Genomic DNA, 9,203 nt, shown 5'->3' on the forward strand with positions numbered 1-9,203 from the left:
CTGCAAACGTACACTGATATTTATCACCCCAGCAACGCGACATAAACACTCGTAAAGTTTAGAGACAGAGAAGGTTCTGTAATACGCCGAGACTCATCAGAAACTGCAAAATTGTTTTGGAATTGTTGTAATTTTTTATAAAAATAGGGCGCTTATTCGAAGGAAATACGGTCTGTTTGACGCACAGAATACACAATAGACGGTCACGATCGATGTTATGTCAACAGATTTCTCCTGCCGCTAAACATTTGCCGTTTGTTATGAGCAACATTCAAAGTGATGGCAAATCCTGAAAAACTGCTCTCAATCCCGTTCTGTATGGTGGTCTTATTTATTAACATGCCGCACTTTTATGCCACGGTAAGTGTTTGAGATACTTATTGGTGCTACTCTCTCTGCATTTTCAGAAATTGCAACGTGTGGCCAAAGTAATTTTGAAGATATTCAATAAGACGTCTGAGAGTAACTACTAGTTAGTTGTAAATACAGTCAGAAATCTACAAAAATAATCTCAATAAGAGATTCGTTGGTTCAAATGTCGCGCTACGTTCTTTGTTGTAAATATAACAAAAAAGGAACAAATGACGTCGCTGATTACGGTTACTTACGCAATTACAAAAACGAATTACCTGGTTCATATTTACATATACAGGGTCTGTTGCAAAAGTTCCCCGAATGATTTTTTGTAGCCGGCAACGCCGCCTGGCTGGGTGGGGCTTCGGGCGGAGAAGTTTGTGCGAGATGTAAGCTTCGAAATGAGACCGGTCTCATTTACATGCGGGAGGTTGCTGAGGCAGGTCCCCCTCCGCGCAGAGGAATCTAATGCATTATCATCGAGAAAGAAAACAGACCAGCTTTTGGAGCAATGTTATGCAATCACGTTTTGTGTGAAACTGGCTAAGAAGCAGGAGGAGACCCTCAAATGGCTTCGGAAAGCATTTGGGTATGACACGATGAAACGATAGCCAACTTTCATTTTCTACAAGAGATTCCGGGAAGGTTTGAAGTCCGCCAACGACGAGGACCACTCGGGAAGCTCGTCGACGTCACAAACGGACGACTTGGTCGAAAAAGTGCTTCAAGTTTTGGGACAAGGACCGGGAAACAAGAGTTCGGGTGATCGTAGAGGAGTGTGAAATACACAAAACAATCGTTTATCGTATTCTAACGAAGGATCTTCAAATGTGCGAAAATGGTGCCAAGAGTGCTGACGAGTGAGTTGAAGAAAGAGCGTTCGTTGAATTGCCAGGGATTCCATGAACGCTACCAAACGGACCCAGAATTTTTGAAAGGAGTGATCACACGGAGCGAGAATCAGAAGATCTCTGAAGGGAACTCGGGATGGGGTGCTGGACACGGTTAAAGCAGCTGCGAAGACCTCACTGAAGGAGGTTCCTCTTGACGGCGGAGCCCTAAATGATTGTAGGAAACGTTTGCAAAGGTGCATCGAAGAACAACACTTTTAAGCGTTATGAAAAAATTGTAAACTGATATTGAATAAAATATTTATATGGAAACAATTTCGGTAACTTTTGGAACAGACCCTGTATACAGCGGTAAACGTTTAACAACCTTGGTACCAGATTTAACCAAGCTCCTGTTTCCCCCGGAATATTATGTGCATATATTTTGTTCCAGTTCTATAGTCGATCTCTACCATTAAATTCTATTAACGCACAAGAACGTCGTCGAGTACTCGCTGGAAGCTCTCGCAGTAAGTGAGAGATGTGGCACTTCAGTATGATACAGTCGACTGCCGTTATTACGAAGTCCACGGGGACAGCAAAAACACTGCAAATTAACCTTGAAACCTCAAATAGACTTCAAAGTTCGAACTTGAAATAAAAGAAACATAAAAAAGCACAATAACAGCATCGTCAGTAGTTTGCAACACGTCTGCCTTCTTATATCCCCTCAGGATATGCACTTCAGTCCCAAAGTTGGGCGGGCGACAAGGGCTGCCATGGTAGTTGGAACTTATCCTTAAAATCGGAGCATGAAGCGTCGCCCCACACAAACTACTCACACGGTGCTGTGCCCCACAACACAAAAGTTCAGTTTAAAAGAGAGATGCATACGATGGCGCGAGTCTCATCTGGCGTGCCGCTTAATCAACTGCACGCTGCCTCAGCCGCGATGGCGCCGACATCAGAACAGAACAAGGAGCCGTTCTCGCACTTGAACTTTTTTATTTATCGAGCAAGGACTGTCACATCGGTGGTTTTTATTCGAAAGAACTTCATATTACAGATATAATTGGATTTATCTTCGAATTATTGAGATTTTTTTTTCACTGGATCGCATGTAAAATTTCCGGGACAACCTTATCACATAATTAAACGAAAATTTCAATTAAGCGATGGTGTTCTACGCCCGCCCATGGAATTTTGGGGCATCCGCTGCTCGCAGAGCGGGTTTTGGTCTGTGGAACATTAGGCTTTCTTGGTGAGGACACATAGGAGCGAAAACTGGGCGCCTTAAAAAACACCTAGAAAGAGAACTCACGTTGGCTCAACAGGCCATGAAACTGAGGATCATGCATGTAACGTTTAAGGACAAGAAACGAGCCTCCTTACATAGAGTTGAATCCGGCGTTGAAATTAAGGAAAAGAAAGGGACTTAAGCTGGCCATGTAGTGCGGAGAAGTGTAAACCGGTTGACCACCAGGGGTAACACACAATGGATACTGAGAGGTAAGACTGACTGTTGGCAAAAACTCCTAACTCGATGGGAGGACGCATTGGCGACATTTATGGCAGAGGGCAGGCTCGAGCCACAGGACTGGAGTGGTTAAACATCGGTTGGTGAGGCCTTAATGCAGTGGAGTTTGGGTGGCGATGACGATGTAGAGAACTAACTTTCCCCGTGACGTTCCCCATCCTGTTAAATATCCTGTGGACGTTTACATATAGACAATGTAATGTTATCATTGGTGTACAAGAGAGAGGGGTGAATATTAAAAAACAAAACTCGAGGACTTGTCAGCCCCCAGGCACCTGGTAACACCATTGCAATGCCAGTTTTTGTTCATTGAATGCTACCACAAGAACCAGAATAACAAAGTTAGAAACTGGGCGGGCAAAATCAGGACAATTACAAAACATTATAGGAGGTACCAGGAACTTTGTTACGCTAGGAATACGTTTTTTTAGAAGTGCGCATTGGCCATGGCCCCAAGAACCCCAGAATGTTACTCATAAACAGTGACGTTCGTGTACCCCTAAGAGTACGTACATCAATTATCTCACACGCACATGGTACAAGTAAAGAATAAGTTACGAACTTTTTCATCACATTTAACTTCAAAATTTCCCTGCTTATGCTACACCCACGTATCCTTATGGCATAAGATTCGCTTTCGCAGCCGTAACGGACCCTTACTTCAGTAATAATAAAGGCGACGAGCTTATTAAAAGGTTTGCAACCCCATGCAAACCAGTAGCTGGTACTTAGATGGTTTACAGCAATGGAAAAACCTTGGACAGAAGGATTGCATTAACGTTGTAAAGTGTCCTAACAAAAAAAAAATGGCCGTGTATCTGCTTACTTCCCTGCAAATGTCGTCGAAAGAAGATAGTCGGCTGCATCCCAGCCACGTAGATGCCTCTCGCCTCTTCCCCGCTCACCTCTTGTGCTCTTCCTCGGAGGGGGCTGGCTAACGGGAATGCGATTTTCCTGCATTGTATCTTGTGCTCGCGCCGTCTACTGCATTCTTTTGTTATTGTTGGGTTTTGCCGAATCCCGCCTGAAGGGCTAGTGTCAGGCGCGAGTGCATATTGTATTTTGGAGTCGAAACATGTTTTTCAAGGCTTAGTTTTTATTTGCTATGGCTAAAATCAAGCAGCGTTGTAAGAACACCGCAAATATTCTCACATATAGATGCTTTGACTGAAATGGGCCCAATGCTTTCTGTCTTGTTCAACATAAATGACAAGTATGAACGATGCCACCAGACTGAGCGGCTTGTAAATATTTTTCTATATTAACGCCTTGTTAAATAATTCATTTAGCTCTTGGCCAGGCAGCTGCATCGAGGGTCAGAAAGACAGAAAGACCGACCGACCGAGCAACCAACAGACAGACAGACAGACAGACAGACAGACATACAGACAGACAGACAGACAGACAGACAGACAGACAGACAGACCAAGGTTTCCGCATTTAAGTAGCCGAAGAAAGACTATCATCTTAAATGCGAATACCTTCCTTTTAGTTCTCCGTATTCTATCTGAATTTGGGTGCCCCATGCTTACGGTGCGGGCACTAGTGGCTAGCCTGTAGGGTATTTATAAACTAAGGGATGCAGTAAATAACCACACTTTACATATATTGTCATAAAGAGCATGAGATTCGGGCTTTGCGCCTTGATGAAGAGTTGGAATGCGAACCCCACGTGTTTAAAATTAAGCTCCGCACGGATGCATATTCAGGGCTACCCCAGGCTTCCACGTAAGAACTACGTAAAAGTGATTATTCATGCAGTCGAGCATTAAAGGAGGAGTTACCGCAGGCGAACTGCGCCCAGACTCGTTCGTAGTGTAGCAGAGGACTACGAATAGATTAACAAAGCTCACTTTACCTAAATAATTTCGATCACAACTAATGCACCAAAAAGCTTTTAGGTACTCTCGAATGAAGCTGATCTTGTCTGAGTATCACGTTAGTCAGTTTAAAAAATTACCAAAGTGCATCAAATTTTTGTCAAGAAAACGCATACGTGCGCTGTTTCGTCTAGGAGAAAGCTGAGGAAGGTGCGTCGTGTGAAGACACGGCTGACTGTAAACCTGGACTTTGCTGCGTCCGAGAAGAGGGGAATGAACATACAACGTGCGCCAGGAAAGGTGAACTCTGGGAAAGTTGCAGCGACACGCGGCTTACAATTATTTCTTCTGACACCTGGACAAGTGACGGTGAGATGTACGATGGCTACTGCCCATGTAAATGCGGTAAGTTTCAGCAGTTTTTTTTCTTTTGCCCCTAGCTCAAGGAACTAACTTGTACAAGGACGCATAAACAAACCACAAGAATGGGAACACAAGCCGATTTTGTATTTTCATTGGCTACGACCTCCAAGTGCAGGAAACAAAAATACCTAACATAAATACCCCAGAAAGTGGAGGGGAAAATAGGCCCGCCGGTAGCGTAGTGGTCATCGCACCAGACCGGTGTTCTGGAGGTCGTGGGTTCGGATCCCACCTGGCGGGCATTTTTTCTCCACTTTCTTTCTTTCATTCCAAATTCTTTATCTGTGTCAATGACGTACCACATTTTCCCTTTTGCTTTCCGAGGTTTTCTGGACTGCCGACTCTTATTTTCTGTCTTATTTCAACGAGCCCCTCATTTCCTATTCTGATATCTATATACGTACATACATACATTCATACGCACACACACATATATATATATATACAGTCGAATCCACTTATAACGATACCGCTTATAACGATATATCGGATATAACGGTGGACAACGATTGCACCGTCCAATTTTGTATGCTTTCTATGGTAAAATAACCCGCTTATTACGATGCTCCCGAGCCCCGATATCGGATATAGCGATTGAATTCACTTACCGCGCGCGCCGAAAATGCGAGCTGCCGCCGGCGCTGGCGCCGGCACTCGGCGCCGATAGCACGCGACGCGCCTTGCATCCCGTCCACCCCTCAGAAAACGAGTCGACTGCGCCAAGCGAGCGGAGGAGCAGCTTTTCTTCCCGACTCCCCTCCCGGAGCCGCTGCTTTGGCCTCGTCCGCGTGTCCGGCCGAACCAACGTTCGGCTGGTTCGGCCAGTTCGGCTCGCACTGCTCGCAGCTCGGAAGTTTCCCTCGCCTTTTCTGCGCGCCGAACTGAGTGCTTTTTTTTTCTCCGCATCTGCCTCCGTTCAACGTTCCAGTTTCACTGCGGAGTCGGACTGAACGTTCGGACGTCATGGCCGATTCGCCTGCGGCGCTGCGGCGAGCATCTAATTGCCTGGAGCAATTAGATGCTCTCGAAAAAGATGTGCGTCAGCTTCACGTGAAGCAGTCAAAGCTGACTGACTATGGCTTTTCTGCAAACGAGTAGTTGCACTACCTCACTTGCATGCTAATAAAATGTTTTGATCTCTCTTGTGGCTTTTTTTTTCTCGACCCGCTTATAACGATTATCGGTTATAACGATGGGATTTTCTTGGCACTTGGATATCGTTATAAGTGGACTAGACTGTATATATATATATGTATGTATGAGTCAAACAGACGTCCAGCGTTAGATTTGCGAAAATATAATTGCCCGCAGAACTATGGGCCGGGTGAACGCCTCCTGTATCATCATTGCTTAACGCGTGAGTGAAAAATGGCCAAACAGCCACTCTCCTGTTACTCTCTCCTACCATTTCCCGCTGCGAAGCCTTCCTACGTGCTTTCATGTCCGCCAGCCAGCGCCGCTTCTCGGAAACTATGCAAAATAGTTGACAGTTTGTCTAGCGTTCCCCAGGCGGCGTGCCTACGCCTTCCTGTTTGCACCATGTCTGTCTGTCTTGGTCTGTCGCGGATAAAACCGCCTTTCCCACGGCAGACGCAAAACCAGTTGTGCTATCGCAGGCTGATGCCGGCTTTGCGCGCTTACCTATGCCGCGAAACTGTCTGATTGGGGCATGCCCCTCTGTCCCCTCCACATTTAGGTCTTGTTTTGTCCACTCTCAGTTCGCACTCCGCACCGGTACGCAGTTCTAATTGATTGATTGTAGGGTTTAACACGCCGACGCAACGCAGGCGATGAGGCGCGCCGTAGTGGAGGGCTCCGGATTAATTTTGACCACCTGGGGATCTTTAACGTGCGCCGAAATCTCGTACACACGGGCGTTTCTGCTTTTCGCCTCCATCAGAAAAGCGGCCGCCGCGGCCGGGAATCGAACCCGCGACCTTGTGCTCAGCAGCGCAACGCCTTAGCCACTGAGCCACCGCGGCGGGTCGGTACGCAGTTCTAAATTTGAGAGCTGTACTGTAGAAGCGACGAGATAGCGTCGCTGGACACTCAGCTGCTTATCATTTTGTTTTCTATAATTCCTGAAATTTACAGGCATGTGATATTTTTTTAAAAAGTAATGGTGCAAGTGAGCGCGTGGACAAAAGGTTTGCACGCTTTTTTTCCAAAATCCTCTAAAGAGAAAAATAGCAGCAAATGCACCATCCGAAAATAGTTTTTCTGTTTGCTATTTGTCTAACCGACCATTAATAAGTTCTTACACTATTTTAGTTCCGCCACCGTCAGTCATCTGTCGAAAAATGCACCAGGTACGAAGCGAGCGACACGTTGAACGAGATCCCCAATGCACCGCTGAACTACCTCCCCGTCGCGGCTAAGATGTGATGAAACGGCTCTTGGAACCCTACAGGCAAGCTGACAGACGCACGTCGTGGAAGTGGTTGCAGCGTTCGCCACTCGCGAGCAGTGACGTAAGGCGGAACGTCCGCCGGCGCGAGCCACATAGCGGATGACATCCTCAACTAAGCGTCGCTACCCGTCCCATTGAAAAGCCGGCGACGCGTTAGGCAATGTTTATACAGGCCGCGCTGGCCGGGTACTTCAGTCCGCCGGACGCGCGCTTCTGCAGATCAGCGGCTGCAAGCGCCGCAAAGCCATGCCCCGTGTTGACGTCACGCATCAAACGTACGCCGTGCTTTACCAGAGCGGAGGCGCCCGCTCGCGAAGCTCAGTTTTAACCCGGCCGCGATACAGCACGGAGTACGTTTGCCGTACGTGGCCTCTATGGGAAACAAATACGGATAATGACAGCAACGCTTCTTGCTTGTTCTGAAATCTGATTGTGCCCATTAATAAGAAAACGGGTTGCATTATTGTGCACGCTTATTTTCCACTGTTCTCGAAAGCATGGCTCCTCGTCATATCACTAATCACAATAGAAAGTTTGAGCTAAAAATTAAATCTGCTGTTTTGAGTTCGTCAGGTTCGGGCATAACGGCATTTTCTAAGGTCAAGCTCCTACGACAATCAGAGTGTTTATTAATTGAGTGTTGATACAATTTATACGTGCCTTGTAAGCATACACAAGAAGTATATTTCTTTATTTACAATCTGGAGCAATTATTTCTGTAGTATGCAGAGGAGAATCTTCAATTATGTACTAAATTATGAAAAACTGAGAACTGCTTCTTTAAGTTTGCATTGGCAGGCTGCCGACAAATAGAACCGACAACTAGCGCCGACAAATAAACAATTAGTGCAAACAAATAAAACCACATTTTCACAGAGTATTTTAATGGATTGTGGGCGCACCTTTCAAGAATATAGAGAAATAACAAAACAATTTAGTGTGGTTTCCAAAGTTTAATGACTATATTTACTTATTTCTCTGCAATTATTAAATTACGTTGTGCTAAACTGGGCATTTCCTCATGTATGTTTCACGAACGTGCTAGAGACATGTAGCTTTCGTTTCAGAAAATAAATGCTGAAATGGTACTACACAGCTAATACCAAGAAAGAAAAAGTTTCAATGAGCGTACATGGTCAGCTTGCACGTTGCGTAACTTTCTATATACGTCAGACCTGCTGCTAAGTTTTCTGTTCTAGCTGTGACATATCATTTCACTAATAAATCTCGCTAAAAATGCCTAAAATGTTTTTCTTTGTGTGTGTGTGTGTGTGTGTGTGTTTGTGTGTGTGTGTGTGTGTGTGCGTGTGTGTGTGTGTGTGCGTGTGTGCGTGTGTGTGTGTGTGTGCGTGTGTGTGTGTGTGCGTGTGTGTGTGTGCGTGCGTGTGTGTGTGTGCGTGCGTGTGTGTGTGCGTGTGTGTGTGTGTGCGTGTGTGTGTGTATTTTTTCTATTCCTCAAGGTTTGGCTTGCCGTTCAAGTGATAACACTGGGATAGGGATATGTGCACCTGAAGAGGACACCAAAATATATAAAACACGGATCCGCGACGGACTTTGACGAGCCATCAACTATAGAGAAATTATTCGAGTATTTTGTGACGGCGATGCAAAAAGAATAAAAAATGTGTGACTTTATTTTTCTCTCAGGTAAATCAGTTGTTTGCGTATAAATTCCGTAGATAAAACGAATGAGCTTCAATCCCATCGCCTATTAAATTGCTAAGAGCGGAAGGCCCAGCCAATATTGCTGTGACTTTTAGATGCACAGCATCTCTTGCTCTCGGCTCCGTCGTCCGTCGTCCGTCGTCCATCGTCCATCCATCCGCCGG

The 9,203-nt window shown here is 45.6% G+C and overlaps 1 long non-coding RNA gene across 1 annotated transcript; it reads left to right on the forward strand.

Moving 5' to 3' along the window:
* The first annotated feature begins 213 nt into the window (after positions 1 to 213).
* Positions 214 to 8,995, forward strand: LOC144166720 (uncharacterized). The gene is made up of 3 exons (XR_013321741.1): positions 214 to 360; positions 4,736 to 4,946; positions 8,835 to 8,995. It is a non-coding gene; the product is annotated as an uncharacterized LOC144166720 (long non-coding RNA).
* The last annotated feature ends 208 nt before the right edge of the window (positions 8,996 to 9,203 follow it).

The sequence above is a fragment of the Haemaphysalis longicornis genome, unplaced genomic scaffold (genome assembly GCF_048455015.1).
Source record: "Haemaphysalis longicornis isolate Haplotype H1 unplaced genomic scaffold, Haemaphysalis longicornis Haplotype H1 scaffold_189, whole genome shotgun sequence".
In the NCBI taxonomy this organism is placed as follows: domain Eukaryota; kingdom Metazoa; phylum Arthropoda; class Arachnida; order Ixodida; family Ixodidae; genus Haemaphysalis; species Haemaphysalis longicornis.